Consider the following 27,922-nt stretch of genomic DNA (forward strand, 5'->3'; position numbering starts at 1 on the left):
TCTGCGGGTCTCTCTGATGGGGGAAGATGGAGATGCTTCTGGACTCCCTCTCAGGTAGTTTACACTGACTAGTGGAGGAGACACAGAAGTGGTTACAAGCAGCCCACCACACGCTGTGACTGAGGTAGACTTAGGGCACTGAGGAGGGAAGAGCAGGAAGGCCTGCTGCTTAGTGGGCTGGGCACAGGCCTGAGGTGGGGTTCAGGTAAGACTGAGAGGAGGGTGCTGGGGTCGGCTGGCGAACGATGAGTTTACCGGGCAGCAGAGGGGCGGGCGAGGCTATTTCAGGCAGACAGCAGCTAGTGCAGAGGAGAGAGGCGTTAAGATATGTTTTATGCAGGGATCACACGTTTTCTGACATCATGATGGGTGGGTAAGGGGAGCAGGAGAAGAAATGAGGCAGAAAGACAGGCAATCACGTGGTTTTATGGTCATGCTGAGGGGTTGGTGGGTTAGTGGGCGGCCCGGAACTGCAAGGGAAGAGAGCGCTTCCCTTGGGAGAGGTCCTCTGTTTTCACAGGGAGACAGATGGGAAAGAGTTGAAGCTAAAGGCAGAAAGCGAACAGTGGTGAGGCCATGTTCTAGGGAGAATTTGGGGGAGAATTAGCAGAAAGGAGGCCGTAGAGCTGGTGACGAGGCAAGTGTTGGTGCCACTCTGCGATGACAACGTTGATTTTGTGAGGAAAATCAGCGGTGTGGTTTAATGTTGAATGTGAAGTGCTCAGAGAATAGGAAGGTGAACTTGCCCAGCAGGCAGGTGGTACCAGTCTGAAGGATCTGCCTGGAGACAATTTTGGAGTCATAGTGTCTGTGTGATGTGCAAAACGAGAAAGAGGGCACCATCATGTAAATATGTAGGATGGGAATAAGTGGCTCAGGGAATTTTCAGAGACCCAGAGACAGAGGTGTCCCTGCCTCTCAGTCAGCTTGGGCTACTATAGCAAAAACACCACAGACGGTGGCTGAGGCAATGGAATGTGCCTCTCATGGTTCTGGAGCCCAAAAGCCTGGATCAAGGTGTCGGCCTACGTGGTTGGTGTCTGGCGAGGGTCATCCTGCTGGTCTGCAGATGGCGTCTTCTTGTGTCACATGACAGAGAGCAGAAAGGAAACAAGTCTCAGTGTCTCTTCTTTTAAGGACACCAACCCCATTTCAGTGGGCTCTACCCTCACGACCTGACCGCCTCCTACCTTCTTATACCATCGCATGGGGGTTAGGATTTCAATGTGTAGATTTTGGGGAGGTGTTCAGTCCACAGTGCCCAGGAAGAAGGAGGGTGGCAGGGCATTTCGACAGCTTGGAAAGCCACCCAGAAGCCAGGCAGATGACAAATGTGTTGGTTACATTGAGTGGCCTTGCTGCAGGAGCTTGGTTGAGGTCATGGGAGGAGGAGTCAGAGCTGAGAGGACCCAAAGAAGTGGGGAGGCCCAGGCTGGACTGTGGGAAGTCAAGGTAGAGAGCTGTGGCCAGTGGACCTGTCTGTGGAGAGTGCTGAGGGGGAGGAGAGGGAGGAGGAGCTCCAGGAGGAGGGACAAGGAGGAAGGCAGTGGATGACCCAGGACAGGAAGAGAATTAGCTTAGGATGAGAGGAGGATCCCCACTGAGACGTGATGTGGGCAGTTCATGTGTTGGGAGGAAGAGTTGGGTGTAACAGGGTGAAAGAATTTGTAACCAAGGGTGGTCCTGTAGGAATTGTGGGTCATTTTCAGGGGCACAGGTTTGGGGGAGGAGGCCCAGCAGCCAAGATGACTCTAGGGTTTGGTCCCCAGGCTGAGAAGGAAAGCAAGGTGGGGGTCACTGGAGTCGGGAAGTCAAGGGTTTGGAGTTTCAGGTAGCTCAAGGGATGTTTATTTTGCCCACACTGATGGCAACACTGGAGTGGAGAGGAAATTGGTGAGTTAGGTGCGGGTGGTCTCAGGGCTGCATTCAGATGGGGTCTTGTTCACTTCTGTGGTCCCTCTCAGTAAGGGTGACTGAGGACAACCCCAGCCTGTAGCCTGCTTTGCTCACTGACTTCTCTAACAGTGAGGCCGCAAAGAATGAAGAAGACTCGTTGCCTGCGACTCCCCGACTGGTGTGGGAGATGCAAACTCTGCACTGCTTGTACTTTTCCATGGAGAAAAAACATTGCGGACTGGTAGACAGTCTCTGTTGGCCGTTGCACTGAAAACTTGCTTTATTTCAAAACTAATTTCTACCTGTTGGGAGGTGAGAGCAGAATTTTGGAAAGGTGGAATTGTTGAAGGTAAGCTTGAGAACTTTGTTCCAATATGACCAAAAGAGAGAAAACTCTTTCATTTAATGAACTCTATATTAACTGCCTGGGGCTTGCCTAGAGGTACACACCTGGAATCCCAGCTTCTCAGTAGGCTGAGGCAGGAGGATCACAGGTTCAAGGTCAGCCTGGACAACTCAGCAAGACCCTGTCTCAAAATAAAAAATAACTGAGGGTCTAGCTCAGTGGTAAAGCATCCCTGGGTTCAATCCCTAGCATCAAAAATGAACAAATGAACAACAAACTTCCTGTGGTTTCTGCAATAAATTTCTATAAACTTGCTGCCTTAAAATAACACTGTGCTGTCACAGTTCTGGATCAGAAATCCCAAATCAAGGTGCCAATGGGGCTGTGCTCACTTTGAAGGTTCCAGAAGGATCCTTCCTTGCCTGCTCCCTTTTGATGACTGCCACGTCTGTGTAGACTTCTCTGTTTGTGTCTTCACCTTTCCTGTTTCTTATAAGGACAACTGTCATTTGGGACTCACCTGGATGATCCAGGGTGGGCTTACTGCAGGATTCTTAACTTGATTATACACAGTTTCTGGATGGGCATACCTTTTGGGTGGGGCAACCATTCAACCTACTACATACCCCCAAAGTCTTAATGCTTTTATATTTTTGATCAATGAATAAGAATACTTCTGCAAAAAACATTCGAAAATTTTTTTCTGAACACCTTTCCCTCTCCTATGAACAAGTGAACTCTGGGCTCTGTGATTAGGTTGGGGCTTTCCTAGATCTCATGCTCAGAAAATAGGTGTGATTATAAATGACAGTAATTTGGTAATGTCTAGGGTCTTCAGCAGCAGGCTTCATCTACTGATTTGGTTTGTCTCTACTTAGGAAGCTTGAAGGAAAAATCCTGAGGACAAAAATATCCAAGGTCTCTTAAATTTCAATGATGACCTAGGCTTAGGCCATAAATCTGAGAAAGGCTTTAAGATCTTTGCTTTACTTTTGGAAACAATAGTTGACAAGATGTAGCAAAAGTTACAGAATAAAGATGGCAGCATGACCCAAAAGTCAGAGAAGGAGCCCTGGCAACACTGCTCCGGGGACACCAATGTAGCTGGGCCAATGCAGCAGTCCCTGGATGGTTGTGTATGTGGACAGACCAAAGGGACTGGGGCAAGCAAGCGATTCCAACAGAACACGCCGATTGCAGCTGAGCGTACTGCTTCTTCAACACTCCTGTAGACTAACAAATATTTAATTAGAGCAACAAGACACCAAAGCCATTTCCTATTCATGATATTACAAAAATCTGCTTCTCTTCCCTTCAACTAATAATTCCGTTTAGGATTCTCAAATGTATCTATCGCTAGGCACTAGGTCTCATGTTTACTAGAGTCTCATATTGAAGCTGCTTACAGGACACTTATCTTTAGAAATTCTGCCCTCACATCCATGTATACATGTCCAAAACCAAATTAATTTTACCCAGGAACCTCAACAACCTCCCCACAACTCAGGTTCTGGTACCGATGTTACTTGTTGGTGATGGTGTAGTCCCCGAGATTTCCCAAATTGAAAGCGAGTTACAGCAGAAAAAAGTCTGGGGTTGCCGTGGAGATTTGGGATTTTGGATTTCACCACTCGGATAATGTCAGCGAACTCACACACACTTCAGCATCTGTTTGCTTATGGGCAAAACTGAGGGCCTGGCTTCGAGCTGGGTGACTCAGTTGTTACTCAGCCACGGAGGAGGCCTCTACCACCTGTGGGTCCTGAGCAGAGCCCAGCGAGTGTCGCCAGGCAGCCCCAGGTCCTGATGTCCTGGGCGGCTTCGCTCACCACACCTGCTGCGCTCATCTCTCTCCACCCCCGTGGATTCCGTGCCCGCCTGTCCCTCCCTCGGCCCCTCTTCTCTCTCTTGCACTGAGGTCGCTGGGCCAGGTGGTGCCACAGCCTCCTTGTCTCCCAGCAGCCTCCCCCCCGTGGGGCCCTGCTGCACGGTCCTCTCGCCAGGGCCTCCCCCGGAATCCAGTGCTTCCTGTTGCTTCTTATAAGTCACGTCCCACCGTTTCGGATCTCCGTCAAGGTCTTCGGCAACCCGTTCCCATCTTCGTGGGGTGCGTTCTGTTTTCTGCAAGAAGCCCACCTTTGTTCACCCAGTCTCCTATTCTCCCCTCTCCCAGGCTGCACTTGCTGGGCTCCCTCCTGGGCCACTTTCCAGGGGATGCAAGTCCCTCCCTCATGCCCTGTTCATCTTCCAGGCCCCCTCAGCCTGTATTTCCCATGTTTTGGACACGTGGCTGCAGAGTCCCATAGCATCCTCGCTTGCTAAATATGTAGGTCTTACAGCTTCTGCACACTTGGGAGTTCTTTAAGAGCAGAACTAGCCTGAGTCCTGGAGCCACAGCAGAGGTCGAGACCATGAACTCCTGTGTCTAGCTGCCCATGTTCTTAACACGCTGTGTGACCATGGGTGAGTTACTTATCCTCTCTGAACTTCCATTTCATTATTTGCAAAATCGGGACATCACTCTTACCTGCCTGTTACTCACCAGTTAATGTGAATAGTTACTAATTTCTCTTGAGTGAGGTATGCACAGGTGTTGGTATGTCGTATGTTCAAGAAGTGTCAACTATTGTTATTTCATTGGATTATTCTGCAAATTAAATGAGATAAATCATATAAAACTCCCAGTGAGTTACCTGACCTTTAAAAAGCATCAAGTTATCGTTATTTTATTTAACAGATGAGAAGGATTGTTGGAAAAGAAAATGGCCACAGTGATAACCACTGTCAAAATATTTAAAATTCACAAGCTGGCACTCTAGTGACTCTATTTTTAGGGTTGGAGACATTGAGTGTCTTGACAAGGTCACACAACTAGAAACGAAGGGAACACCCAGACGACCTGGCAGCAGCAGGCTTGCCATTTATAAACTGTTGCTCCTGTGCTTCTGGCCCGGGGCCAGCCCGCTTCAGGGGATTCAGATCTGGAGGTGAAAGCCAGCGTGGGATTTGGCTTCCTCCGTCCTGATTCCCGTCCTGGCTTTGCCACTTACCTGGGCAGGACATTTGATCCTCAGAGCTTGCGTTTCCTTGTCTGCGAGATGGGGACAGCAATACCTCCCCGTAATGATGGCGGTCGCAACCGATCAGGTAACTTAAGTAGGGCTCCCAGCCCAGGCCTGGCCTTGGGTGGGTATTCAATACCTCTTACTCTCCGGCCTCTTCCCCTCGAAAACGTGAGCTACAGGCTGTATCTCTTAGTGCCTTTGGTGAGTCTGTGGTATGGATTAAAACTCACGCAGTGACCAGAGGGGCGGCCTGCAGGGGGTCACCGGTAGCCACACGTGGCTGGCAGTCAGGACTCGCCAACACCTGGCTCGGCTTGTCAGAGCCCCTGTCCACCGGCTCTTCCCTCTGATGGAGTTCTTTATCGGGTTGTGACCGGACCTGACAGGGAGAGGCTTTGCCGAGCAGGGGGCTGTGTGGAGACGTCGGGCTGTGAGTGGCCTGCCTGAGGGCTGGCGGGAGCAGGGTCGCTGGGGCTGAGCAGGCCGCCCGGAGCCCCTGGAGGCACATGTGCCTCTGACAAGCGCCTGCAGGGCTTTTCTGAAGATGGTTTCACTCCAGGGTGGGGACTGAGGTGGTGGGATTCAACCCCTGGCTGGAAACAGCGGGGATAACTTGGTGAGAAGCAACCATACCACCAACGACATTGATGAAGCCAGCGTCCAGGAATCCTGGAGAGCAACGTCCTTTCCACACGTGCAGATTCCTGAGCAGGCAGGAGTGACAGGGCCCTTCTGGGGCCAGCGAGGGCCGTGCCTGCTCCTCCTCCTGTTGAAAATTTAATCACGGTGTGTGGCCTTTCACGGTGTGGCTGCCCCCACCCCTTGAGGTCTCTGCTCTCTCTGAAGGACAGCTGCTGGCCGTGGCTTCTTGGGTTTCCACGTGCTTTCCTGTCCCATTTCCCATCTGCGCTCCTGTTGCAGGGACACCTTGTGACAGAAGTCTCTCCCAGTTCATGGGATTAATTTAAGAATAGGATTATTTCCTAGATCTGTGCTGCTTGATTATTTGTATCCACATATTTGAAATACTCCACAGTGGATCTTCAAGAGTGAAACCCCCTTAATAGCTATGTGAGAAGACCATGGGGAATTTTATCAGAGAGACTGAGCAAGGGGGACCCCACAGTAGGGCAGTATGAGTTCAAATTTGACTGTGCCACCTATTAGCTCTGAGTCTCGGGAAGTCACCAATCAGTCTGGGCTCACAGAATTGTCAAGCGATGATGGGAGATGATACAAGGCCATAACACAAACCTCTCAATCAGTGTCAGCTATTTCAATCATTGTTTATATCTTTTTTTTTTTGCGTGGTGCTGAGGATTGAACCCAGGGCCTAGTGCATGCAAGGCAAGCACTCCACCAACTGAGCTACATCCCCAGCCCCACGTGTCAGCTATTTTAATCCTTGTTTATATCAATGTTATATGGGTGTGCAAGTTTGGACTTTCTGAAATAGACATGAGATACCATTTAAAAAGCCCCTAGGGCTGGGGTTGTGGCTCAGTGTTCGAGTGCTTGCCTAGCATGCATGAGGCACTGGGTTTGAGCCCCAGCACCGCATAAAAATAAATATATAAAGTAAAGGTGTTGTGTCCATCTACAACTAAAAACCAACAAAAACACCAAGAGAGGAGCCTACGAAGGCCTGGGCACTCAGAAGGCCTGGCCTCCTGTGGCTTCTGCTGGGCAGTTTGCAAAGGCAGATACAGCATTGTAGCAGGAACTTGTGAGGAAGAGAGGAACCTTGTTCACCTCAAGGGGACTCCTGACTTCAGAAGTGAGACTGGGCGAAACTTGCCTCGCCCGGGGAGCAACAAACCCAAGGAGGCTCTCAGAGGCCACAGAGCATACTTCCAATTGGCTCCCATTAACAGGGTGTGAAGAACCTGGAAAAGGTCTTGTTGGGATTCAGTCCCCTGATAGAAAGTGACCCTTCCTGAGGAAGCGCAGGACGGGTGTATTTGAGCACAAAGCTGAGTGTGGCAGCATTGTCCAGGACCTGGGAAGGGGCAGGCGCCATGCCCAACCCTGGTGAGCGTCCCCAGCAAGAGGCTGAAAGGAGCGTCTCAGACCTCGTCCCTCCCTCTGACCCCAAACAGGGAAGCCTGTCACCCGGTTGGGGCGTCAGCAGCTCAGAAAGAATCAGTTGGTGTAGAGCCTCCCCTGAGAAGAGGCCGGAAGGGCCAGGGTGCCAAGGTCCTTGAGCCGCGCCATCCACCTGACCCCCTCTGGGAGTCAGATGACCTGAGTCACGGTCATTACTTTTGCAAAGACACATGCTTTGTTGGCTTTAAAATAAATGAAATGTGGAGCTGGACAGCTGTGTCCTTCGGGACTGTGGACAGAAGCCAAGATGGGCAGGGCTGGGCAGCTCCTTGGGCACACATTGATCCTGCTGGCTTCAGTGGACCATGCTGAGGTGAGAGGGTGCCAGGCCTCCTGCAGCACCTGAAGGGCTCCGGGACCGCGGGACTCGCTGCGACAGGTGTTAGTTACTCTGTGTGGGCAAGTTAACTTCCCGTAAGTGCTTCTGTGAGCCTGTAAAAATGGTGACGGCAACATTTACATCAGTGTTCGTGATATTCAGTTATCTGATGGGGACCAGCATAATGCTTGCCAAAAAAAAAAAAAAAAAAAAAAAAAAAGATGCACTTCCGGGGCTTCCCTGCTGTTAGGGCCCCCACCCTCAGGACACAGCTAGGACACGGCTCTCCAGGGATCCATTCCCAGGTAGGACAGCAATAGCATTTACTAAGTGCTTTCCACATGCCAGCGAGACCAGCTGCTGCCACCTCCTCTGGTTCACTCTGCACGGGAAGCCCACCAGGCAATCGTATCCGCCCCACTCACAGGTAAGGAAAACGAAGCGGAGGCAGTTTGGTAGCTTGCCCACGTTGGCAGAGCTGAGGGGATCAGAGCCCCTTTCTGTGGTGGCCTGTTCTGGGGCAGGCTTGGCCAGTCACAGTACTGTGACAAAGCGCACATGGCAGTCGAGGACGCCAGACACGGCCTTCTCCTGTCCTGCGGGGACCACTGTGTGGCTGGGGTCAAGCGAGCACTGAAGAGAGAAGATGCTATGATTTGGGCGTCGGGTGGGATTAGAGATTTGTGGACATGAGGCATGGACTCCTGGGCAAGGAAGTGGGCTTTTCAGGGACCGGCAAAGAGCTGCGTTCTGCAGCTTTATCGTTATTATTACTACTGTTTTATTTTTTTGCAGTACGAGGGATTGAACTCAGGAGCACTCTATCAATCAGCTACATCCCCAGCACTTTTTATTTTATTTTGAGACAGGGTCTCTCTATGTAGCACAGGCTGGCCTCAAACTTGGGATCCTCCTGCCTTGGCTTCCCAAGTCGCTGGGATTATAGGTGTGCCCCCCTGTGTCTGGCTGCATTCGGTGGCAGCATGGTCAAGGTGAAGGGTATGCTGAGCGAAGGCCACTGGGGAACCGTCCACAAGCACAGAAGTAGTAGCTACCGTGTGGCTAGAAAGGTGGGGCAGGTGACGTTGTGCGGTTCTTCATTTTTCAATTCATCACCGTGACTTGTTAACGGGGAGACACTGTTGTTGATGGAATCTCATCTACACCCTCAGGCACAAGAGCTGGGCATTTAGATGAAATGCTTTTAATTCTCTTGCGGGTGTTTGAAAAATCTTTTGAAGGGTCTCTGCTTCTCCCTGTGTGTTCTCCATGAGAGTCCAAGAACTCAGCGAGGCTGGTCCACTTGATCCCTGTGGCCTGAACTTGTCACAGTCGCCACAAAGTAGTTGCTTTTATTGCAAAATCTCCCTTAAAGTTTTCCTATACTTTTAGCCTCTAGTTTGAGGAAAGAGTCTGGGCTTATTCTTTATTTCCGAATTAGAGATGATCATGGTTGTGTTCCTCGATACCAAGGAAGTTCCTAATCAGACGGTAGGTCACCCCCTTCCTAGGCCTGATGCCATGCCAGAGAAGGACAGGATCTGAAGGAAGTGAGCCACAGTCTGGTACTCAGGGATGTTTACATGTAAATGAAAGAAGAAAAAAAAAATCCAGAACACTACTAGCTGAGATTAATTGCTGTTTTAAGGGTTAAGATCACATCTAGCAAAATGGAGTCAGTTGAAACACTTTATGTGGAAACCCATGACATTTCACTGGCAAAATTATTTCAACATTTACAGGTATAAACTTTTGACTTTGGATATCAACCCAACTGAATTTTAGGAACTGAGAATGATGATTAGTTACCATTTCACCAGAGTCTGAAATGTTTAGGAGAGATAAAACAGGCCTCTGTTAAAACTGAACACATTTACTAGTAGATTAGATGAGGGGATAAATAATACATAATAAAAGCAGTAACTGAACCCGATCCATGATACAGAGGAGCAAACAGTGCTGGTTTGCTTCGGCACCACCCAGAGGAGTCAGCTGCTGTCTTTGGACTCAGGAAAAAACATTTAAAACAAGATCGTTGGAAGTCCACCATTCACCAGGCATTTGCTAACTTATATATGTCTTTTTTTAAAAAAAAAAAATTATTTGTATATGGACACAATACCTTTATTTTGTTTATTTACTTTTTTTATGTGGTGCCAGGGATTGAACCCAGTGCCTCATGCATGCTAGGCAAGCTCTCTACCACTGAGCTGCAAGCCAGCCCTATATATGTCTTATCCTTTGGTTCTTATTGTAAACCCATGAGGTAGGTATTATTATAACTGGTATTTGAACCCTGAGGAAATTATGGTTCATAGAGGTAAATACACTTGCCCAAGGTTACATCAACAAGGTTAATCAACAAACCCAGAATTCCAAGCCTTCAGTCTCTGACTTCAAAGCTAATATTTTTGACCAATTCTCCCCTATGTTTTGTGGTAGTTGGGGCTTGTTGCTTGCAGCAAACCTCAAACACCTGATCCGAGAGGATGAATGGCGAGCTTGGATGTCACTCCTCTGGGGCGAGTGAAGCTGCCTCTCTGGTCATTGTCAGCCCCTTTGCCTGCATCCCATGGCCACAGTTCAAGGCTGACATCTTGAACTCAGCCAGGTGCAGTGGACCGAGGGGCCCTGGCTCCAGAACTGGAACCCAGAGAGAGACTGTGGCTGCTTGGCCAACCGTCTCTGCCTGTGCGCTCTGGTCTTCCGACTCAGCTGGATGATGTCTGCAGCCAGAAGTGCTTCTCAGCCTCCGGTATGTCTTAATTCAGTGGAGAATTTCACAAGCATCCGAGTTAGAGGCAGCATCAACGCGTCTCGGAATCGATCCCTCTGTGACGCGCCTGCCTGGTTCATCTACTTGAGGCGTCTGTGGATTAAGCACTGTTGCAGAATTTTGAAATTATTTTTTTCATTCTGTATCCCGACCTCACCCCACCCGCCCTTTGATTCCTCCATTGTACCCTTTAAGGTCCTTCTCGTTGGCTCCCTCTTGTTACGGCCTTCTTTCCTGGCAACCTCTAAGGAATGGTGTGGAGTGATTTTGTTGGCACCATCTCAACACCCAGGGCCCTGAGCAGATTTCTTCATGGCTCCTTGAGTGGAGACGTGCCGGAAATGCTAAATATACCATGCGGGTATTTGGGCTTCCCATGAACACACTTCAAACCAGCAGTCCCCGAACTCGGTGGTTCACACTGGTGTTCAGGCCTGAATACAAATCAGACCGCCATGTTCTTCCAAAGGTGTCAGCATTCATGAAAGTTGAATATGAGTGAGCTACTCTTATTTTTATAATTTCATTTAAATAATATAATTTATTATCATAAATTTACATGTTACTCTACTGCAAATTAAGCTATACCAGGCTTAGCTCCAAGCACAAAGTATACCCCTTATGAATATTATTCTTTTCATAGAGACTCCTAGGAAGGACATAGATTATATTTAAATATTTTAAGAAGTCATTTATTTTCAGGGAATTTGGGAACTTGACCACCGGGAGTGTCCTGCCTTCCCCCAAGCCTGCAGAGCAGGTGAGGCTGAGCTAGTTGGGTGATTCGACTTCCTCATAGTGGCCAGGTCTTTGCTGAGGACTTCCAGCAGCAGGCCCCGTGGTGTGTCCAGGCAGTGGGGACAGTGGAACTGGACTCAGAGCCCTGCCTTCACAGTGGCATGTGTCCCACCTACTGCAGAGACCAGGTGTCCAGACGTAAGGCCACTCAGCAGAGGACAGAGGGAAAAGGTCTTCTCACAGCGTGACTGATTTGATTCGGGAGAGAGATTAATGAAGGCGACAGAGCCTGCTGACACCCTGGCTGCTCCGGGACTCCTGGGCCACCCGCCAGGAGCGACCTTTGACTCTGAGCTGGGTGCCAACACCCAGAGGGCCACAAGAGGGTGCTGTCCTCCTCCCAGGTTGTGGCTCTTTGAAATGCAGCTCCTCACACTTGGTAGAACGTGCTTCCTGGGCCCTGGGAAAGGCGGTCCTTTCAGCGGGGGGCACAGGGGCTTGGTGCCAGGTGAGAGGCGGCCTGAGAGGTGTGCTTCCTATTTCTGTCCCTGTGTGCGGAATGTCTCCGCTGAACTGCAAGCTCTGGGACGTGATCTTGCCTTTCTGCTCATATCTCTTTCCTGTGACCGGCTGACTGTCAGGAGTTCCTAAGTAAATATTCCTGATTTTAAAGAACCCATCTTGACTTCAAGTCCTCGCTCAGAGGCCTCCAGTGGTGCGCCCGTCAGAGCCATCGGGCCAGCCTGCCCTGACACGCTCCTTCAGAGGTCTGGGGGGGGCCGGGGTGTGATTCTGGGAAGCGCTTGTGTTGCTCTGACTTGAGAGCTGCAGGCCAGCTGTTCCCGTCCAGCACACGGCTGCCTGGTGTCCCTCCGCTGGCTGTCAGTGGCTGGTGGGCAGGAGGCGCATGCCCGTGTCCTGGCCTGCCGCAGAGATCCCTTCCACGTGACCAGCCTGCTTCCCCCTTCCTGTTCCTCTTCTCTTGGGCATCCCTCCTGTCAGCCAGGCCCAGAGGACGATGGACGTCCCCAGAGACACCTTCCTGGGCCATGCAGCACAACAAGGAGAGCTGGGTTTCCACCCACAGGTTGCCCCTTCTGCAGGTGGGCACGCAGGGACCACCACGCTCACACGGAGATGACGACTCAGATGCACAAGGATGCTACCACGGAGAGCCCCCCAAACTTGGGGTGGGGCTTTCTCTTAACAACAGAGGCCAATAACAGATTGCCTCCTGAGAAAGCCTGTTGTCCAGATTTTTGAGCAGGACACTCCAGGGTACTGTGATGATTATGGAGAGAACAGCATTTGATAAAGATGGATCCTTTTAGGGCTGGGGATGTCGCTCGGGGGCAGAGCACTTGCCTAGCATGTGCGAGGCCCTGAGTTTGATCCCCAGCACCTGAAAGGAAAGTCCTTTTGTTTGGGGGCTTGGCAGTGCAGGAGCGGTGTAGGTGCACACAGCTGGGCCCTTGGGGTCAAGGGTCTCTGAGCAGAGCCCGAGAGTGCATCTCATCCGGGGTGAGTGTGGACAGGTCTGTTAACCTCTTTGAGTCTTAATTTTCTCATTGACCGTGCTGGAGATTAACATCCACTTCATGGGCTATACGCAGACTTGGGTTCAGTCGTTGCAACGTCGTCAGCGTATTTTCAATGTCAATAGAAGAAAGAGCTTTTGAAACTTGTATTTGAAACTCTGTTTCAGGATGTGGCAGAGGAAGTTATTTTGCTCATCATGTCCTCACCATTGGAAGGGTTCTCACTTGGTCTTTCTGATGGACATAGTGGTTTGTGTAACTCACTGCTGGTGAGGCCGGAGCCCAGCCCGGGGTCCACGGGCATCAAGTATGTGCATCGCCATGAGTACCGGGCTGGCCTCACGTGTGGCTCTGTTTAAACACTTGCTGTTTAAAAAAATTTACTCGCACTTTTCATTTATGTTTTATGTAGTAAATATTCTTGTCAGTTGTTTCTTGATCTTCCTGAGATTAAAAGTAATTTCTGAGACAGAATAAAAGAAAAAATACATTTGTTATTACATAACTGGGCAAGCATGTTAAAAAGCAGGTCCCTCCGTGCCTGGCTGGTTGGTAGTCAGCACATAGTGTAAAGGTCAGCTTTACATAAACAAGTCTCATCATCCTCTGTGAATCCGAGCTGAGCCTCATGGGTCCTATTAGAAGGGTGTGGTAAAGTGATTCTCATCGCAGACAAGTTTCCCAACCTGAAAGGTGTTCTTGCTTAGGTAACAATCAGGTGCAATTTTAAAATAAGCTGCAGGCCCACTAGGTTCAATTTCTGCACGGAACTCCCTAACCTCAGCCCAAAATAACCTAAAACTTGTTCTAGTCTTTGCACGAGTTTCTCAAAGCACATCAGGGGGACTTACTCTTTGCCAGCCACGCATGGTGATATCTTGCTTTTTCGCCTTTTCAATTCCTTCCGCTCTGGGTGGTGCCACTGGCCAGGCTGCTTGGGTCAGAGGCTCCTGTTTTCTCACGCCTCTCTGGATTTCTTTCTCACAACCCACTCTCTGATTCTCTATCATAAAAGATTTATGAACCAGGCTGACAAAGACAATTCTTCTGCTGTGGGTGGGTTGGGAATTCTCACATGTTAATAAATCTTCTCTGTCATCTAGGAAATAAAAAGGGACGATCGTGGTGGAGGAGAATTCTGGAACGTGGCCTTGCCTCAGGAATAAGCGTGGGCTGTGGGGTTTGAAGGGGACGTGTTGGGCAGTGTTTCCAGAGCTTTCTTCTTCTGCTCCTGCCTCTACCCACATGTCCCTTGCCCCAGGGTATGGGATTTGTGACCTCCATAACCTGGAGGGAGAGTCGCCAGGCCCTCGTATCAGACAGGCTGAGGGTGTCGGTGCTAGTCAGGGAACAGCTGGGGGAGCCAAGGACCCTTCCTGCTCTTGGTTTCGTGAGGTGTTGGAATGACCACAGCACCACACCACCGTCCTCAGTGTGACCTAAGGAGGAGACAAACAGATTCCTTATAGCCAATTTCCTGCTGGAAAATGGAAGTTTCCATTTACTGAGTTATGTCCTTGCTCCAAGAAATCCAGTAAGTAGTATGCTTATTTACTGCTAACCCTTATGCTTATACATGTGACACCAACTTCAGGGTCTCTGATCAAGCCTCTGGTGTAAGGATCACAGTTGAAGAGAATCAGAAATAGGTAGAGACTAGGTCAGAAGATTGAGTCACAGAAATATTGACCCAGTACCAGGGGTTAATTAATAGGATCATTTGAATTGAACTTATGGATTTTCCTTCTCACTTTATATTCTTTTCTTCAGTGAATATTTATTGAGTGCCTGCTACTTGTGAGTTCTGCTAAGTGCTGGGAACATTACGATGATAAGGCATTGGCCTCTGCCACCCAGAAACCGTGTCCTAGATAGCAAGGGAGATGGATATGTACAAAGGATGATTGGAGCACAGCATACCCAGTGCCACTGTTGGGGTAAACCAGAATACGATAGGAGCCTGAAGAGGGACTGCAGAGTCAGGGAGGGGATCCCTGGGGCCAGGATTATGCTTAAGAAGGAGTTTTCTCGTTTGCTGGGGTTACATTTACCAGGTTTTAGTTTGATCACACTGCCTCATAAGTATCAGAAAACATCTTCTGGCCAAATATGGTCTTAGCATTTGGTCTTTTGGTTCTGCAATTAATGACAGACCACGGTAGCATCCCTGGAATGTTCTTCTGAGCTGAAGAATGTAAAAGATGTCATACAGAGTCAGAAGCACACCACACCCCTGGGGCTTAGCAGATAAGTGCTCTGATTTGTTAATAAGTTATGGGGATTCTCACTTGGGTTGCCTAGTTTTGCCTTTTTGTGCTAATAACACCCTGTAAAATACACAGTAGTTTTGGGAAAGATGATCATTTTGAAATGTTCATGTAGAATCTCCAAGTCAGGCTGAATGGACAGATGTTGCTGTCACCAGGGAGCATTGGCAGTGACTTGGAGTGACTTAGCACATGGTGGAAGTCCCTCCAAGCATGAGTGAATTTTTTGGACAGAGCTTTAAGCCGGGGGCAGCCCACTCACCACCAGGAAGGGTGACCTGGTGGCACCATCTCTGTGGCTTGCGCCAGCTCTGAAACACATTTCTTTCCAGTTTTTAGAAATAAACTCTGATTTAGAGCTTTGTATTTCTTTCTTAGTGTTTGTTATAAAAGTGACCGTTAAATACAAGGTTTTAGTGACTCAAACAGTTGGAGGCCACAGTTGGGCTGACAGCTTTAGTAGAGTTTTATTTGCAATTTTTTTCCCCAGCCTGGTTTCAGCTTAGATTGTAATAATCATAACAAAGCTCCTCCCTGCCCTTAGTCGAAGCATTTTGCAGACTCGAGGTCTTTTTGAGACTGTTCGTGACAGAATCCCATGCCATTTTAGAGTTTCCCTGTTCCGTGGTGCGTGGCATTTTATGGGTCTTCGTTTCCTGCAGCATTTCAAAAAGCATTCTCTAGGGCACTAGAAAGATCTCTGGGAAGGACACAGCCCTGTCACTTCCATGGATGTGGCTCTCATGGGCTAGTTCAGGATTGGCGTTGGAGTCTTGTCATCTGGGTTTATTTTCCAGCTTAGTTATTCGCTAGCTGTGTGACCTTAGTCACTGCAGTGCACATTTCTATGTTACATTTTCCTCAGCTGAAGAGGGGACAATGGCAGTGCCCACCTCAAAGGGTGGTTAGACAGATCAACCAGTTAGAAGACTTGAAGCACCTCAAAGAGCCCTTTGTCCTGGCAAGGGCTTAATGAATGTTGGCTGCTCTTATTATCTTATGAGTTCACAAAGTCACCTAGCATAATCGAGGAAACCAAATGATCTAGTGGCCATAAAGTAATCCCACGTGGGTTGGTCTGTGGGTTTGTGCTTTTCAGTGGTGGGTAGAGGGTCTAAAACGCTGGGCAACCAACTCCATCAGTAGCAATGCAGAATGATGCTTTGCTAGAGACAGTGGGAGGTGGTGCAGCTCGGCTGTTTAGAGTCTTGGTTTGCAGTGAATCTCACCAAAGCAGCTCTGCTACTTACATGGCCTCTTTGAGCCTCAGTTCTTTCATCTGTAAAATGGAGCAAATTCCTTGTGAGACCATTCGAAGTACAATGTATATTAATTTTTTTGAAAACATACTGAACACTCAAAGCACTGTAGAGGGTGAATGGAGGAGAGGTTGATTAGGGTTAGGGTTAGGCCTTTTCTTTTATGGCTTGCTCTCTGGTACAAGTGACAGGGACTGGAGTTTTTCCTGGGCAGCAGGCATCCGGCAGAAAAGGGGAACACTCAGTCCCTTTTCAATTTAAGAATGTCGGGAGAAGTTACACAACCCAGAAGGACTAAGGGCAATTTGCTGTTGTCAGTATTATAAACACACATTGCGGGTGGACAGCTGAGTTCAGATGAGTCACTCTGGAGCTGCCCCGTCTTGCGCAGATGGGGTGACCTCAGCTTAGGAAAAGACCCGGTTTTTCTACTTACTGCTGGAAATAGTGGTGGTGGCCGTGCTATCCCAGGGTTTGTTCACTCTTACAAGGTTCTCAGACTGTAAACTCAGGAGGAAGACTTGCCTAAAGGGCTCCTGCCAAACCTCATCCCCAATAGATCCAGGGGCCTGCATGCAACGGGCTCTCTAGCTCCTTCCCATGCTGGTACTTAGAAGGCGAAGCTTTAAGGACAAAGTCAATGAGGATGGCAGAGAGAAATGTCCCTGAAAAAGTCCGTTGTCCCCTGCACTGGCCTTGTTCCTAGTGTGACGGTTTGCTCCTGAAAAGGCAGGAGCAAAAAAGCCAGTTCTGCTTTATTCGGAGCCAAAACACTGCTTAATAACCTGTGTTAATTGTTTCTCACAACACTGCATGGGGGACTTAATGTTAATTCCATTTGACAGAAGAGAAGTCAGGACACAAGGGAGATTTCTTTAGGGGTGCAATGTGGTTTGGTGCAAGCGTGAGTTATGGGCAAACATTACACAGGTCCTTCAATTTGTCCCCAGCCATCTGGGTATTGCTAAACACATCTGTTCCTTCTCCTGGAGAGGATGCTCCAGTGTCACCACATGATTTAAATTACGTCAAGAGAGGGGCTCCATTTGTCCACCTCTCTGGTTTGCAGGAACGGCTCAGGGGAGCCTTGGTTTCCGTGAGTGGCATTCATTCAGGGCTTGGGTTTTTAATTCTGAATTTTGATTTGCATTTGCCTGGGGTGGTATTCTGCCAGGGCCTTCCCAGTCTGTTCTCTGCTGCTTTGCTCCTGAAGATTTACAGCTAATGAAGGGATAAAGAAAGGTCACTGCGAGAGGCGGCAGCATGTGCTCGTGACTCACTGGCGGGCCTGGTTTGGAGCCAGTTTGGGTGGAACGCTTGCTTGACTGGCTGCTGGGCCTGTTTTCACGTGGCTCTCAGCCATGGCCCTGTAGGAAGCAGTTTCTCGCCTGTTCCTGGGCAGAGGGAGGGCCTGCTCTTCTGCCTGTCTCCTGCTGTTGTGGACTCGGGTCAATGCAATGGAGCCTGTTGGCTGTTTGATGAAGAATTCAACAGTCAGGTGCTCATCAGCTTAGGAGACCCTGGCTAGGCCAGTCCTGGGAGCAGCTGGGTTTAGAGACCAACCACAGCTACTGGTTGTGTGGCTATTGGGGGTGTATTAGCATCAGGGCAGGAAGAAGGTCAGGTGAGACTGCCCTGGCAGGGCCGAGCTTAGCTCAGCTCTGTTGGCGTTTGGGATTGGGTGGTTGACTGCTGTGCTGTTAGCATCGTCCCTGGCCTCTGCCACTAGAGGTTAGTAGCCTTCCTACCCTGCTTAGCTCTGGTGGAGACCGCTGTGGTGTGGGTGGGTCCCAGGCCTGGGGCTGTGCAGTGTTAAGAAGACCCATGCTCCATCATGGGTCCTCGTCCTCATTGCTAGCGGTTACTGAGCACTTACTATGTGGTGGATCCTCCCTTTTGCATTCATCATCTAAACATACAACAACGCTAAGATGCAGAAACTGGGATTGCTCCCATTTTATGGATAAGCAAACAGAGGTTCACAAAAGTTACTTGCCTATGGTCACACAGCACTGAGCATGAGGCACCCCTTCCCCACCCTGTTGCCACGTGGACTGGAGCCCTAATGCAGGGATCTTGCAGAAAGGCTGAGGTGCAGTCCTGTGGGCTCTCCGCTGAGCCGGAGGCAAGGCCCTCCCTTCAGGACTGGGATTCAGGGATCTAACAACAAGCCTGGTGGAGATGGTTAGGGTCGCAGATGAATGCGAATGCCAGGCAGATGGTTCAGATGAGATGCTCACTGCAGGGGGTCAAAGGTAAACCTTCACCCAGGCTGCCTGTCATGACAGCAGAACCCTGAGGTGCGACCCCTGCCGTGAGCCCAGACGTGCCTTTTCGCTTCTGCACACGCAGCCCCTCTGGCTGGTCTCCACCCAGCTCCCATCCGTCCCCGAGGACCAGCCTCTCTGGGGCAGCATTCCCGCTTCTTCCATCGACACCCAGCGGCCTGGGGCCAGGTGTGCCTGAGCTCTGAGTGGACGGAAATGACCAGACACCGACGATCACCAATCACCTCTGGCACGTGATGTGATCTCTGGCGTGTGTGAAGGACTTTGTGGGCACTGACGATTCTGAGCTGAAGCCTGTGGGCAGAGCTCACCCAGGGGATGTGTGCCCAGCAATAGCTGCACTTTTCAAAGGAAGGGTCAGGGTGTCTCGTGTGGTTTCCTCAGTTAATAAGGGCGCCAGGCAGAGGCCAGGAAGATATTTCCTGAAACCCAATTGACAATCTCTAGTGGGGCTTTTTTCCCACAAGTGTGGTAGGACGGATTTCCGAATGCATGGTTATTTGGGAGTCTGGCCGTCATCTAGAACCAATGGACTTGAATTTGAAAAGTGGCCCAACAGCCAGCATTAGCTTCAGTGACGTGGACGTCTTTCTCCACGTTCAATTCATTAGCAATCCAAGCCATGTGCAGGGTGACGCCTGGGAGGTACTTGGCAAAAGAGAAAAACTCCAGCCGAGTCGTGAGGGGCCTGCTTGGGTCCTGTGGCAGTCGGGGTCCTGCTGCTCACATGCCTGAGAGTCACTGATGTCCCATTGAGCTCCTCAGGGTGACATTTGATTCAGCACAGTCACTGGGCAGGCTTAAGCATCTCCAGGAGTCTGTGGCACTGTCTCTGTGACTCCCTCTTGCCCTCTCGGGGGGTCTGCCCTTTCTTGAGGATATTGTGGTTGATACTTGTTAGTTCAGTGACTTGTCGTTGGAACATCAGAAAACAGCAAGGCTTCTCATGGGGAATTCTTGCCTTTGCTCACTCTGCTTCTACCTTGGCCTTGTTTTACTTTCAATATTACAAAATAATATGTGCTCACTGAAGGCAAATAAGACAATGTGAAAATACCACAAAGAAAAGGGAAAAAAATCACCTTGTACTCTCACAACGCAGATGCAGCCACCGTTAACACTTGGACTCCTTGTGTTTTTGTTTTGCTTTTAACAAAAAGAGGGGCCGAGGAAATCGTCAGAGGCATGTGGCACTTTCTTAGTAGAATTCTCAAAATGATGCTTTAAGAAAATCTTTTGATTCCCTGGCAAATAGGAATCATCATTGATAACCCTCGATGATAGGCATGGTTTTGGAAATCTAGTCAGAAATGCCATATTTCCTTCTTGCTGATGAAGGGTCCACCCAGAAGAGAGAGCGCACGCACGCGTGTGTGTGCGTGTGTCTGTGTGCGCGCCTGCCAGCCAGCATATGTAAATGGACTCTCTGTGTCTCCTGAAAAAGAAATTCTGTCGCTGGATTTGCTGACTCACTGCCAAGCTCTGCTGCTAGCAAGGAGCAGATTCTAAGTTATTCGAGCCAAACATTTGGCCCTCATGGTTTATTGGCTACTGTGACAGACTTCTCCTCACACCTCACCTCCTCGCTGGCGTGTGGACATATCAAGAATTTTGTTCATTTTGCCTCTTGATCTCCTCCTGTTTCTTTCCATTCCTCTTTAACAATTAATCCCAGCACTAGCCCAGCTCCCTGATGCACAATGTCAGGAACAGCCAGAGGCTTCCCTCCTGAGGTCGCTGCAGGAACCCAGGTCTCCAGTATGCCTGGCTCCTGGGGAGGGGTCCTAGGGACGGAGTGCCGCCCACCCTTGCAGGTTCACGGTCACTCAGAATAGCCCCCTGTTCCTCTTCCATGCCCAAGGTCAGACCACGACGGACAACTAACCTAGAGCTTTGTGGCACCCTGGGGGGACAAGGGAGGGGTGCTGAGGAAGAGCTGTGCTGTCACTGGAGAATTCCCTGCCATCCGGGTCAAAGACGGTTTGGCACAGACTGGTATGACCAGGAAGGCCATTTCTTCCAAGATGCATCACAGGGTGGTAATTCCAAAAAGTCAAAAAGAGACGTGTTTAACTCTAACTGGCAAAAACTAGGCACAGGAGGGGATGCCGTCTGCAGCCTGAAAGGATCACAAAGCAGGAAGGAGACTGGACCGGCCCCGGGCGTGGCAGGAAGAACTGGTTTTCCAGCTTTGCAGTATCTTCCCATGTCTGCTCCCAGGGTTTGGGGTACGCCATTTGAAAAGTCTGCAAGGGACTAAGTTAAGAGAAGGCCATGGATTATTAGACCTATGATCACATGGTCACCCATTTAAACCCTATGGCAGCCCCTTTTTTTAGTGGAATTTTCAAAATGATGCTTTAAGGCAAATAGACCTTGATAATTCCCAGTGATATACATGGTTTTGGAAATCTAGTAAGAAAAAAGGAGCAATCTCTCTTGCTTCACAGATGTGAAAACAGAAAGACTTTAAGAAGCTTACCCAAGGTCACATAGCTGGCAAGCTGCAGGGGCAGGATGCGGGCCAGGAAAGGGTTGAGGCTTTGGGAACCTTACTCTCTGCCCTGAATCCTCCTGCACTGAAAGTGGTCATAGTTCTCTGAATTATGGTCAGAACTCTGCTAATAACTGGCTGCCTTATCTCAGACAAGTTACATTACCTTTCTGGGCTTGAATTTCATCATTTAGGGGAAAATTCCTATAACTCTATAGATGTGTTCTTGCTGTTCCCTGCCCACTCCTACAATTCTTGGAATCTTGGATTCTGGATAGAGAATTGCAATTTGCTTCAGAGGAAACCCAGACTGGATTTCGCATCTAGTTCTTCTTTTAGACTTGATCACTTTCTCTGCAGGGGACTATTGCAGGGTCTCTTCTACAGGCAGAGACACCCCCTTGGGGCAGCTGATTCCACTGCGGGGTAAGTTACACTTAATGATAACCAGAATTTCATTGTGGTCTTCCCATGAGAGATTTAAGACGGGACAATTCAGGGATATGGAGACATTCTTCAATGTTTCCAGAAAAAAAATATTGATCCATAGAGAAGAGACATGTTTAAAAGGACACAGAATACTGTTTGAAGGACTTAGCACCAGGTCGGCCGAGGGAAACACCCTTTCCAACTGACCCACCACGTGCTCCCAGCAAGTCATTTGGCCATAGAGTCTTCTGTTTCCTTGTCATGGTAAGACCTGAAGAATCACCTTAACCCTCTGCAGAGATACCTTCTGGTGATCTCCTCAACCTTGGGAGGTGAGGTGTCTCGGCACGTCCTCTGTCAGTTTGCTGGAGTCCCGTGTCCCTGCCCCCTGCTGATGCAGCAGTAGCTTTCTGGTCCACCTTGGTGACCCAGCCTGACCAGCCAGCACTCGGGAAGCCTGGGTGTGCAGAGCAGCTGCAGGTGGGAAGGCCGCCGCTGGCCTGGGCGGCACTGAGCGGCACCGTCTCTCACAGTTTGCCTCATCCAATGACAGGCTCTTCTGAGGTTGAGCTCTGTGACATGGTGATGGCACGTGGGGGCTGGAGCAGTGCGGGGACCGTGCTGACTTGTCATTGTTAGAGCCACTGTGTGAAGCCGGTTCCCCTCTGGGTGTTGCGGTGAACTTGGGAACAACTTTCTGATTCTCTATCTCTCAGGGCAGAATGCGTCCCTTTCCTCTTGACCCCACGGATAGGTAACCAGTACTCACAGCCACATGTTCTAGTCTTCAGAAAGAAGCATTAGCACCTCAGTCTCCTCTCTCGGTCCTTTACAAGGCCTCTGTTTTCTGGTGTTTGCTCCTTTCACCCCACGACTCATTCTCGCACCTACTTGGACCCTTATGGGGGTCTCCCAGGTTCCACTTTCATTAAATGACATCATTCATTCCGTACATTTTAATCCAGTTCCTCTTCTGGCCCAGGCAATGGACCCAGGAAGGGAGCAGATCTCTGTCCTGACATTGGAGAAGCTCAGCGCAGACATGGCACTGACGCAAGGGGCAGAAGATGATGCCAGAGGGGAGACGGAGTCCCCCACGTCACACAGAGAAGCCTAAATTTTATGTTGTGAGCAGAAGGAACATCATGCAAGAGATTTATGTATTTGTTTTTCCACAACAAACAGATTCCCATGAGAGCCGCATCCTTGATGAAGTTAAGGTAGGAAGTAGTTCAGCACAAAGGTGTGGTCAGCCCCAGTTCTGGGTTGTGCTCTGTAGGGGATGCTGGGGACAAAGAGGGACAAAGCCTGGCTCTGGCTCCCTGTGAGGAGACTGGACTACACGTGATGCAGGACGACATGGATGACCGACACCAGCAGAAGTTTATTCTTCAAGCCAAAAGAAGGTTTTATGCAGCAGGACCATTTTTTTAAAAAATTAAGTAAAAATAGCCCTGCCTTGGTGTGGAGGGTAAACTTGCTGTTGACTTTAATTTCCATTCAGTGTCAGTCGCCATCATTATGAGGCTGATTGTCATCAATTTTGCTGCTTTAATCGTGTGACCTCACACTTTGGGAAATCCTACCTAACTAGTTTCTAGTTTCTGGGATTCGATAGCCAGCACCCACTTGGACAGATGGATCCAAATGATGCTACCAAGAGAAAAGTCAGTTGGTGCCTGGCCAGGTTCGTTTTACATACCTAGAGTTCTTGCCCATTTCCAAACGTCCTGGGTAGATGTCGATTATTTGGAGATGGTCCAACTCAGACTTCTCAGGAATAAAAAAAACGTTGTTATAATTAAAATCTTTCGGGCCCAAGTTACCTTTTGCCAATAATTCACTTGTGATTTATACTTGGAGACATATATAATATCAAATTCCCTAAGTGGGGAGGGAGAGGGCAGGGCAGAGAAACAGCTCTGTTGTAAGGATCAGTTGTCAGAATATTGCTGACTTCATAAGCCACTCCGGCTTTTTTCCAGGCAACAGTTGATCTATTTATAGCCTTGTAATTCGGTTACCTATCACTTAGCTTATGTGTGAGTCACCCGTGAAATATATGCACAGAGACCAAATGTACTAATTACCAAGGCAGAGTGCAGGTGGGAGGCCTCTGTTAAGACCCCTGTTTAACAACAGTGGCAAATTGTTGGGAAAGGATCATTTATCATTAAGTGACACTAAGACTCATGGCAAAGCTCTGGAGCCTGGTTGAGAGAGCTGTTCAGCTCTGCGCCTCTCCCGCAGCCACGGCCTTCCAGTGTGACTGACAGCGTGTTTCCTGGAGGGGGCTGCGGGTGGCAGGGCGGGGTGTCGGTGGGTGGGAAGGATTTGCCATCCGGAGGGGGAGTAGCTCTTGGGCTCGCTGAGCTGAGTCATTTGTGGTAACTTAATTTTCCTTCAGAAGTGACATTCTGACATAGCTGTCAGAAATGACTTTTTATTAATTTATTTTTTTAACTCCACATTCCCCCCACCCCGGAATGATTTTTCATTCCAGACTGAGCCTGGTGAAATCTTGTCCGTCTCACAAAACTCATCTCAAAAAACATCTTCCCTATGGAAACTCAGGCCCTCAGTTTTCTTTCAAGCAGACATTAGCATACTAAATCCAAATGGAAGGAATTCTATTTAGGAGTAAGAGAAGCTTCAAGTTAAAACTGAGTGCACAGTCCTGGGTTACATTTAAGGCCGTCTCCCTCAGGAGGCCTGAAACTTTCTCCTGTGAACTGTGAAGTGCGGTTTCACCTCGCAGGAAGCGGAAGGAATTGGTTCTTTCAGGTATAAGATGACATATTTTCCTCTCCCTATGCTGATCCTTAAACAGGAAGGAAAGAGAATAAAAAAGCAAAAGAAAAGAAAAAAGAGGCAGGTGTTGGAGAACTTTTTAAAGCAAAGTAAGTCCTCAAGAGCTACCTAGGGGCCTGGAAAGGGAGGTTGCTCTGCTCTGAATTTGTTTGAGCATTTCATCTCTCGACTTAGCTGTCTGAGTGGACCGTTTCACCTAAGGAAACCTACCTTCAATGTGTCTTGGCAGCAAAGAAGCCCAAAGGCAGGTTAATTGCTCAATTACACACAGGCGGCCATAGCCTCTGAAAGAAGCTCAACACGAAATAACAATTCCCTGCTGTTAAAAGACTCACTCCAAATCCCCTTTTGGAAGTGGAATGGCTAAGTATACCCTGACCTGAGCAGAGGAGAAGCCCCCTTGGCCTTGGACACTCTTGTGGAGCTGGAGTCATCCTGGGACACAGGGAGGGTGAAGTCCCTGCAGCCTGTGCTGAGCGTGGAGGTCGGCAGGTTGGGGTACCCGTGATTCAGAGGGAGAACACTGGGAGAGATCCGGAAACATGGCCACTGTCTGACTTCAGTGCTCTTGGACTGGAAAGACTCAGCCACATCCAACTAATTGCCCCACCGTTCCTCCCCAACACAGTCCTCCGCTGTGCAGAGATTTCCTTGGAGTCTTAATGGCTGAAATTGAGCTGTCATTCATTATTCATCCAACAAACCGTTTCAGGTGCATATAAATTCTGAGTACTGAGTAGGTGTGAAAACAGAAGTAAGATTCATCTCCACCACCGCGATCCCATCCAGGCTAGTATGGCGTGGCTTGCTCTTGGGGAGCTCACAGAGGATCCTAGGGCTTCCCAGCAGTTCTTTCAGAACTACACTCATATCATTTAAAAAGGGGTTTCAAAGGATTTAGGTAAGTCATGAGCATGGCTTAAAACATCAAGCAGTGTGGAAGGGCTTATGCTAAAAAGTGTCAATAAGATGTCCCACTCCTCACTTATTAGAAGTTCCCACCTGAAGCCATTTCTGCTTTTAGTTCTTCTGGAAGGAACACCTTTGTCCCTGAAAACATGCTCCCTATGGATTCTGGATTCATCCACTATAGACACTCTACATTGCAGCCCAGCTGTGGCAGATAGAGAATTCACTCATTCACCATCTTCTTTGTAATATAATTATATCACTATTTTTAGTTCTCCTAATGGTTATTTTTGTTACTCAAAATAATATGCTTTCACCTCTCTTTTTCAATTGACTATTGACATAATCTCTTGACCATCCACTTAGTAAGATGAGGATATTGATATTTTCATCTTCCTGACACTTTTTTCTATACCTCCTTCACCCTCTAGCTTCTCTCAGATGTAATTTTGCTTTCACGATGTCAAGGCTGATGATATTTACACTCTGTTCTGTAACAAAATTATTCTCAAAAGTCATTTAAAATGATCCATTGTAGGATTTTCTGAGGACTTCAAGCCCAGTGAATCATCATTTCCGGAAAGAGCCCCTCTGAATTTTGGAACAATAGTCTGGCCTCTTTCCTACAGATTGTGGTTCCTCAAAGGTTATTGATGATAGTTCTGAGCTCAAGCCCAGAGATCCCTTTATACCTTGCATTAGAATGTGTCTGGCTCAGGGTTTGGAGTTAAAGTTGATTGATGATGGTCTTTTACTCTCTTCTCTCCCCGTCTTCTTAGCCCTATTTTCTTCCTGAGGTTCTTATCTGGCCACTCTTGGGGCCACCCTTGATCAAGAAGAATCCTGCCACTTCCTTTTACTGTTTTTTCCCTTCTTTTGGTGCTGTGCACACTTCCATTGGAGTGACTTTCCCTTCCTGTCTCATCTTGTCTGAATAGGACTTCAGATATTCCACATCCCACTCCTCAGTTCTTTCTTGCGAAAGCGAAGGTTCAAATTAATTGTATGAAAAATTGGAGTTTGGGTTTTCTATCTTTCTGGATTCGCACCATGAAAATAATTACACTATCAAAAAAACCCCTTTTTGATGCACAAAGTAGTTTTCCTACACTACCCCATTTAAAACTTGCAACACTTGAATTCAGAGAGGTTAAACAGCTTGACTAGATCACAGCCAATACGTGATAGTGTCAACCCATCCTTCAGAACTGGGACTCTCTTCCTTTCCACTAATACATGCTGTTGACACAAGTTCTCATCATCCAGAACTTTCTGTAAGTAACCAAATCACACTTGCTATAATATGAACCAATTTCTTTTTGCTCTATATTTGATTGATTAAAGAAGGCTACTCTATCACCCTTAAAGGGTTATTTCAAAATGGTAGATTGACCTCATACAGAGTTGGAATCATAGGAACCTAAGAAGAAACTACTAAAGAAATTGGTAAGTTTCAGAAGAGGCTTAAATTACAAGATCACATTTTTCATTTCCAAGAAAAGTGTGTATGTGTGTGTGTGTGTGTGTGTGTGTGTGTGTGTGTGTGCGGTCCATGAGCCTGAGGTGAACAAGAGAGCCCACTGGCTATTCCTTCTTCCATTTCTATCCAACATGGGAAATCTTTTCAACCTAAAGTAGAAAACTACAGTGAAGAACATAGAACTGCAAATCTGGTCACTCTGAGGTAAGCTAAGTTCCTGGAGGAAATAAAAAATACACTTCTGTTTCTGCTCTTGGATTTCCTACATGGTATCTTCTCTCCCTGGTTTTCAGTGGCCTGTTCTTCCTTGGGCTGACCAGGTGTATGATCTGAAAATGGACTGGGACTCTGACCAGGGAAGAAGTTTCTAGAATTAGTAGCAGGATCTGGTCAGGACTCATGCTGGGTATGGTCAGAGTGGCTGACAGGTGCAAAGTTCGGGAACAAGAAGACTTGGGAATTGGGGCCCTAACCTGGAGATAGGAGAAATGTCCCCAAACCTCTTGAAATAAATCAGTCCCTTTTATTAGGAAGCAGCTCAAATTTACACTTCAAATGCCAAATGGGAACCTGTTTGTTTGAGGACCTGGGTTCTTCCATTGGTTTGACTGTCCAGCGAGGGACACCTCTCTCCTGTCAGACTCCCTTGGTGCTTCGTCATTGGATAATTCTGGGCTAAGTGTGTCCATGTGTCTTTGAGGAGCTCAGGTCTGCGTGTCGCCTGAACTTGGAGCAGGCAGCTGACCTGGGATCCTTGTGCTTTTCTTAGTTGTAGTTTTCCGGACCGGAAATGTTTCAGTCCCTGGATTGAATGAGCCTGGGCAGAATCCTGAGGCTGAGCTTTGACGGCTCTGACTCTTCTCCATAGAAAGAAAGCAAGTTCTCTGGGCCAAAATCAACAGGCTTTAGGTCATAATTGACTTTGTGAATTCCAGGAACAAGATTTAATCAGCTTTTTTGAAATTAGGATTTTTGTCAAGTTGTACCGGATGAAGAAAACATCAAAAATGTGCATACTCAGGTAGAATCACTGTGGACCGAATGTTGATAGATGGATTCACTTATTCTGTTCAATAGATATTTATTGAAGGCCTGATACTGGAAATGGAGGTAATAAGAAGAAATAAGGTATTTTTTTCTTTTCTGAAAAGGCCCACAGGAGCTGAGGAGGCATCTCATTTACCATGGAGCTTGTGCTAAG

The 27,922-nt window shown here is 48.4% G+C and overlaps 2 long non-coding RNA genes across 2 annotated transcripts in view; one reads left to right on the forward strand and one right to left on the reverse strand.

The window, feature by feature from the left end:
- Window positions 1–4,295: 4,295 nt before the first annotated feature.
- On the reverse strand, window positions 4,296–5,986 carry LOC124994662 (uncharacterized). The gene is made up of 3 exons (XR_007110531.1): window positions 5,293–5,986; window positions 4,785–4,889; window positions 4,296–4,363 (listed from the first exon to the last, which is right to left on the reverse strand). It is a non-coding gene; the product is annotated as an uncharacterized LOC124994662 (long non-coding RNA).
- Window positions 5,218–27,922, forward strand: part of LOC124994661 (uncharacterized) — a 37,683-nt gene continuing 14,978 nt past the window's right edge. Inside the window, exon 1 of the long non-coding RNA XR_007110530.1 lies at window positions 5,218–5,389. This is a non-coding gene — a long non-coding RNA (uncharacterized LOC124994661). The remainder of the gene's footprint in view (window positions 5,390–27,922) is intronic.

The sequence above is a fragment of the Sciurus carolinensis genome, chromosome 10 (assembly GCF_902686445.1).
Source record: "Sciurus carolinensis chromosome 10, mSciCar1.2, whole genome shotgun sequence".
Classification (NCBI taxonomy): Eukaryota; Metazoa; Chordata; class Mammalia; order Rodentia; family Sciuridae; genus Sciurus; species Sciurus carolinensis.